Here is a 7,616-nt window from a genome sequence, read left to right on the forward strand (position 1 = left end):
ACCGGAAATGCGTGACTTGCGTCAACAAACGACTTCAAGCTGCTTAGTATGACCGCTTCGGTTACTTCACCAACTACTAATAAGAGACTGATAGATCTGTATTTGCATCTGTGACTATGCGCAGGGGAAGCTAGAATTAACACCGTAAAAAACACAATAATCGAATTTGCTTTGCATATACCCGTGTTCTGAAGTCTTTTGGTCATGTCTTCATTATATAAACTAGGGGGCTCTTTAGACCGTAAAGTGCGACATAAATCCGTAGTGCACATTTCATTTTACTAGTATAGTGTTTTTAACAGACATCTTTTTGTTGTAGAGATAGTTTTCAATATGATGGGACCTTGTAAGGTATGAACGTATAAATTTTTTGTAATTCTGTATGCAAGAAAGCTGTGGCTATATCAGCCATTTGAATTGGCATATTATTGAGTTTCAATAAAGTCAATAGCAATCTAAAAGTGTTTTTAGGTAGCAATATAGAAAAAACATCTTGATCTTTGTTATGGTAGATAACCATGAGCCCTTACAGTGGTCCTGTAACTATACTGTTTCTATTTAAGTGTAGGCGCCAATAGGTGGTAATTATTTTCTCAATAGAAGGTATACTGTGTATATTTTTAATTTCAAAATATTATATCTTCAAATCGTGGGTAGTGGCTTCCATACATTTTTCTCTATTAACTTTTTTTGCTCCTAAAAGGTTGGACAGGATGTTATTAAGACCGTTGTCATTTTTTATCTTTTTACTGTTTTTATCTCCAAAGTTACTTTGGACGGAAGATTGTTCTTCTTCACTTTATATTTGAGTTCTTTTCTTAGTTAATCGCCCCATTAGTGAGCCCAAGTTTTCGGTTATGTGTTTCATTATCTATATTAGGTAAGGGAATTAGTTACTTTTTTGCTATGCTATTGTATAAAGGTTTAGTGTAAGGGCAGTGCTATTCGGTTTAGAAAGTTTCTGCGAAGAAAGATTGAGTGTGATATTTTCTTGTGTTTCAGTTTGTCCGCAGGAGTTTTTTAGCTGTTGACTGAGTCCATTTTCTACCATACCATACGTGGAGATATAACTATCAATATTAAAGCTTTTAATTTTGTTTCAGCTACTTCTTCAACCTTAAGTTTTATAAGTTCTCATGTTCTTTGTCAAAGTTGTTTTTTTGGAGTATATATCTAGTTGATACAGAAGCTTCTGTATGTTTCCAATATTATTAATTGCTCCATCATCATTTTTTTGGTCGCCGTTTATAACGTGGTGCGTGTCACTGAGAATATTCTGAGTGAGTAGTTGATCAGGATTTTCAAAAGATTTTCCATAAACTTCCAATAGTTGGATTACCCTTGTTGTGTATAATTTAACGACTTTTAATAAAGAATAAATCTTCACAACAAAGGACGTTTCTGGATCTCGTTATTTTCTAGTCTTTCGGCTAAAATTTTGTATTTTTCTGCAATTGAGACCGTGGGCTTTGCAAGCATTATACCTTCTAAGGTGTGGCCTGCGATTTTGTTTTATTTTTTGGATAATATATAAAATTTTGCATCCTACCGAGTTTATAATGTTTTCGATCACAACTGCGCCCAATAATTAGGAATTTTTAATTACCTTTTTTGGAAGGTGGTTAATTATAAATGTAGCATCTCGAATTGCAACACTATAAAAATTTAATGGAAGGTTTTAATTGTTTTAACATACTTCGGGTTATATGACAAAGTAATTGTATGGGTCTTTTGCTCATCATGTACTGATGAGCATCTGCGGGTGCCGTGGTTAGACCCAATACCTTCATTGTTTAATGCTATTCAAAAATCCATTCTACTAACTTTTTGCAGTTGTAATACAAACTCATTAATCATGCTCTAGTTCATAACCGCTAAACTCTGGTCTTATAGCTCGCGCAACTTAACGTTATAAAAGAAGCATATAATGTTCACAAGGTTTCGACTGTGTTCAAAATTAGAACACTTTTAGATAAAGAGAGTAAAGTCTAGACTGGTAAGAGTTACTTCATCTTAAAAAAACAACACTTCAACTAAAGCTCTTTTGATCATTTAAACACGAAAGGAGAACAAATAGTTAACCTGCATCTCCAGGTCCTTGATGTTTCCCAGTACCCGGTCTCTCTACATGTAAGGGTGAGAGTTAGCTGTTAAATGGCGGCAAAAGGGTGGGCCACACAGGCAGATGCCAAGAAAACGACGTGCAATAAATCGAGAACTTAAAAAACCCACCATCTCCCTCGAGCACCCCCACAAGTTAAGCAAAGCTATGATATATTGGAGGGCGGGTACGGAAGATTGATTCCTTTTATAATGCTATTTTAACTTTTTATCTTTTTTAATTGGCATGCAATAAATGCTATAAAAGTTAATTTAATCACGATTGCACGTTGTACAAATAAAGTTAAAATGCGATGGTTTAAGTTTTCGGTTTTAACACAAAAAAAGATTGTAGTAATACTTTGTTTAGTTATTATAATATGACTCTAGTAGCTTAGTTAAATTAGTGGCTTAAAAGTAACTGGTGTATAATATAATAAATGTAACATTTTATTATTATTCACGTATTACAACCTTCGGATGTAAGATATTCCAATTAGATACTTACTATCGCTAGAGACTAGACTTTGAAAGAATTAGCTTTATGCGAAATAATAACATTTTATATTTTCTCACTATGATAACTTAGCTATTTAATTTTATTGTACTAGTAATAAAAAATAATAACTGATTTTAAAGTTCTCAAAACGTTATAATTTTGTTTTAGCACACAAGCGCACAAAACTCGTTGATGAAACAGTAAATTAATTTATCAGCATTTCATCTACTTCCTATCTAATTTATTGCTCTTGCAACTAGTAAATCTAAAGTATTTTATAAATTTTGAATGTCTATACCACTAAATTGACAGCTCAAATTCTAACTTCAAAAATCCCTTTTGGCTTCTGATTTGTTTTCATTTTTAGTTTGTACTCGTGTGTTTAATGTTAGCTTCTAGTTCTTTATCTACTCTGGTTCCTATGATTTTCTTTAAGCTTTTTAAGGGCCTTCTTATGGCTTTACCCTTTCCTAGCCTTTTAAGTTTATCTCTCTGCCTAACAGAAACAGTGCGACAGGATTATACTTATAACATTTGATACTTTGATTTCTGATGCCAAAAAAAAACTTGAGCTCTTAACGCAGAAACATTCTACTAATTTATCTCACCTTATTTTCGTCCGAAAGTTTGAAAGAAGTGCGTAGAGATTAACTTGAAAAATTTAGAACGCATTTAATATGTATCTTAAATATGCTATTAGCTACTATGAGAACAGCTAAATTTAATTCCTTTAAAGTAGATATAACGGAGTTTTCACCTTTTTAAAGGCTAAGTTTATACTGTAATGGAAGTACCACTCGATTCCTGTAAACTTGTTTTTCTTTACCAGTATATTTTTGTGAGGTCTTCCTTATATATTTTCGGTTTTTCGCTCTACAAAGAAATTATGCCACGAATAAGTTGCCGTAGAATAATAAATTAAATATTAGCAACAATAACATTCTAATAAAAACAACTTAAATAATTAATTACTTATACTGTTGTATCTTTCCTGAAAATATCAACCCAATTATAACTAATTTACATGACCGCATATGGTTACCATATATAGAACTGAACAGTAATACTGACATATGGATTGAATACAAACTAAAGCCTGGAATTATTTCTCGGAAACAGATCCCAGTTCCTAGAAATGGCTAATCCTAAACTGAAGTATAGAAGCCAGCTTACAATTGGGAACTCTGACCAGTTCTTGGTATCCGGGGTATCCCCTTTAATGCCTCGGCACCTGTCTGTAAGTCGATTGGCTAAGTGGTCTATATTCTATCTTGATCTTTATACATCTATCTTTTAATCTTATAGTTATTAATATATATACTTTTTATTGCTCTACAAGTATATAATTTAACATTTTTTAGATTAGATAATATTTTAATTCTAAACTCTTGGTAAACTGAAGGCGGAAACTGGTGAAGATTTATTCCCTGGTTAAAACATTTAAACTACGCTGAAAGCCTAAAATTTTCGGTTGGCGTTAACTGATAAGTGTAAATAAAAATGAGTCCTATAAAATAGAAGTGCAAATCAAACTATAGGCTACCATCCTATGTATATTCCTCTTTTTAATACTTTTTAATTATAATACAATTTGTAAAGAAATAAATTAATCCTTAGAGATCAAATTTTAAGTATAAAAATTTCTAACAAGCAACTTTGTGTTATATAAAACAATTTTGAGGAACACAAAACCTTATTAAGTTAATGGTAAAAGTTAAATATAAGTAACTATTAAAAGGTCAAATTGTAGTCTTTGTTTTATATAAACATAAATAAAGTTAATTATCAACAATTTATATTGACTTTAGAGCAACCTAAATTTGGGTTATCAGATCTTTTTAGAAGCGCATAGATAATTAAGCTACTAGGTATTACTATTTTTCTTTATGTTTTTATTGTTTTTTTTTTTATAAAAAGTGAAATTATTATTGACTTCAAGGGTTGATTTTAAGTACATCTGTTACCATTAAGATGTAGGCAATAATTTGCTTTTACGTTGCGTTCTTAGCTACAAGTGCTAGGTTTATCTTTTCTTTATACGTTAGGTCAAGTAGTTATATGTATTATTCTAAAATAGCTTCTTGACTACTATATAACTCGCACTCTAGTTTAAGTTTTAACAAGCTTTCTTTATTAAGCCATAACTTTTTTTTTACTAATAAACCTTAAAAAGTTGCAAGTGTAGCTTACTTCTTTCTATTTTTTTTTGGCGCATGCCAGTGTGCATTAATATAAAGCGCAGTTGAGAATATAATAACCTAAATACTTGTAATTATTTAATTTATTTCATACTTTTATATTGTTTAAATATGTAAAAAGAACCTTTTTTTAATAGCTTAGCTAGCTATGGGGTATTGGAAACGGTGGCCTTTTTCCATTGTTTCAAAAAGGAGCCAAGCAACACTACAGAATTTGCAGAAGAGAAAAGGTGGCTAATCACCTCCGATGGCAACTTTTTTTAGGTTCTCGTTTGCACTGTTGAATAAATCATAGCCAAATGTTGACGCGTCACCGGTGTCCTGTCTTCGTCCCTAAAGACGGAGGAAGTTGGAGGCTGGCAGGTCGGCTAAGAGAGCCGCCTTATCTTCCTCTCTTCTAGCTAATATAACGCCTAATTTAAGTGGAGGTAACGTACGGTAGCGATCTTTAATTCATTTGACAAAGCGGTTAAAAAACTGACCAACCTTCGTCGGCCGCAACCGACAACCCATGCAGTATGGCTCCCAGCGATTGACCAAGCTCTTTTCGAATAAGCCTGCGGTGACCGTTTAGAGTCAGTTTGCCGTCAGGAACTTCGAGTAGCAGCGGCCCGGCGTATCAACAGGCGGCGTTGACCATTATGTTCATTATATAAGCCGTCAGACGAGCAAAGGCGAACGCTACTTCGCGGCAGTATCGGTCGCTATTAGTTCGCTTTAAAAGTGCGCAATTACATCTTTTAACAAGGAAAGGGTTGAAGAGGGTTAAATTAATTCTTTTATTTTCTAACATTTGTATGCAAGCGTAAGGTGTTCCATGTAAAATATACCATACTAACCTAATTTTTATTAAGTTATATTCTACCTTTACCAACTTAATGCACTTTAAATTAAATATTTTTTCCTTTTTATTCACTTTTAAAACGCATTAAATAACCGATCTGAGATCGGTTGCTTATTATGAATATAAAAATATTGAAAACACACCAAAAAGCAAAAACTTTATTATAAAAGATACATCTGCAGTTGGTTTAAAGAGTTGTGTTTACAGATTAATTGCAGCATATTGAATACTAAAATAATTAGTAAGTTTTGTAACAAATGCTCTTAAATTTGTACTAGAGCTTAAAAATCTTCCTAAGAGATAAAATTTTTGAAATTTTTTTATAAATGCAAAGAGCAATAATGTACTTTACAGAAAAGTGAGCGTGCACGATGCTTATTGGTATCATTAGTGTACTGGTCGCGCAAGTTATATATATATATATAAGTAAGCACTACAACTATACTGTTTACCCTCAAAAAAACCAAAAAAGTAATTAACTCGTGACACTTTGACAAAATGATAGCACCTTATCTGCTTATTTTAAGCAATTTTACTTAAAAAGAAATTTCTTCTGAAAGCTCAAGATGTAATAAATCGCTTTTTTTTGCTTTTAAAACAATAAAGTATACCAATACAAAAAGTAAAGAGATGATATTGTTAAACCCCCTTACCAAATTCCAAATTTAAGAGGGTAACTTGTCCGAACAACTCTTTAGAAGTGCTTCTTTGCTGTGTCACCAAAGTATTTATCCCACGTGCTATTCTATGTCTTTGTAATACTTACCACGTGTATAGTCATGTGCCATATCACACGTTTTTCATCTCACTTTCAATTACTTCGTTCACTAACTTTCCCTACGGGGCAATGTTTAGGACCCTTATAATATTACTAGATATGAAGGGAGGAGGTAATTCAACAAATTAGTTAACCAAAAATTAAAGTTTTTTAAATTGAATTTACTATTTACCGGAGAACTTATACTCATGAAAGAGTTTCGCACAAACTAAATTACGCAGTAGCTGGTGTTATTAATATATATATACTACAAACGCGTAACTTATAATTAGCCTGATTATAGCTTTTTATATATGAAAAGTTGATTAACTTAACTTTTTAAGAACCATAAATAATATAAAGCGAGGAAATAGAAGAGTAGACACAACATAACACGAGCGATGCCACTCAATTAAGTCATGTGCTCTAAGCGCATGATAGCAGAGTCGCATGGTATAGCAGCACAAGGTACGAGCGAGTGGTACCAGCATGCGGTATATAAGCACATGGTATAAGGTACTTCATGATATGAGGAGTTACCTACCGGAGTTAACTCCAACAAGACAATTTCCGAATCACCAATACAAAAATTCTACAGAAAACTTTTGCACTAACTTATTACTATTATTAGAGTTTGACCTCAGTAAAAGCCTAATGAAATAAGTAACTCCTGCTATAAATTCAAATAAACATGGCATATCATTATTAATCACTTGTTACCTTTTTTTTTAATTTATTACTAAATTTATTATATCGCAAAACAAAGAGAAAAGCGTTCAAGAAGACTTTGATAACAACTATGTATTATTATTATGAAATACTATAAGACCTCATGCTCTTTATAAAATTTGGTCCAAAAGGAACAACTTTTATGCTTTATTTAGAGTTTCCAAGTGAGATTTATAATTATAGTTAATATTACTTTTAATCATCAACTGATGATTTTTATTGTATTCTTTATCGCATCGATTAGTTGTGACATATCGTTGAAAAAGTCCGAAAGTTTTTTACCCGTTATCATTCCATATATCTTTTATATAACGTAATATAACGAGAGAATTAGATAAATCTAAAGCTTCAAAATATGCTAATATAAAGTAGCCAAAACTGGAGCAACGGGATTGCCCATAGGAATCCCATTTAGTTGTGGGTATAATATTATTATTAGAGAGATATTATTATGTAACAAAAGAGGAATCGCTTCATAGTATGTACAAA

The sequence above is a fragment of the Zophobas morio genome, unplaced genomic scaffold, assembly GCF_036711695.1.
Source record: "Zophobas morio isolate AGI-343-1 ecotype UQ-CSIRO unplaced genomic scaffold, CSIRO_AGI_Zmor_V1 ptg000120l, whole genome shotgun sequence".
In the NCBI taxonomy this organism is placed as follows: Eukaryota; Metazoa; Arthropoda; class Insecta; order Coleoptera; family Tenebrionidae; genus Zophobas; species Zophobas morio.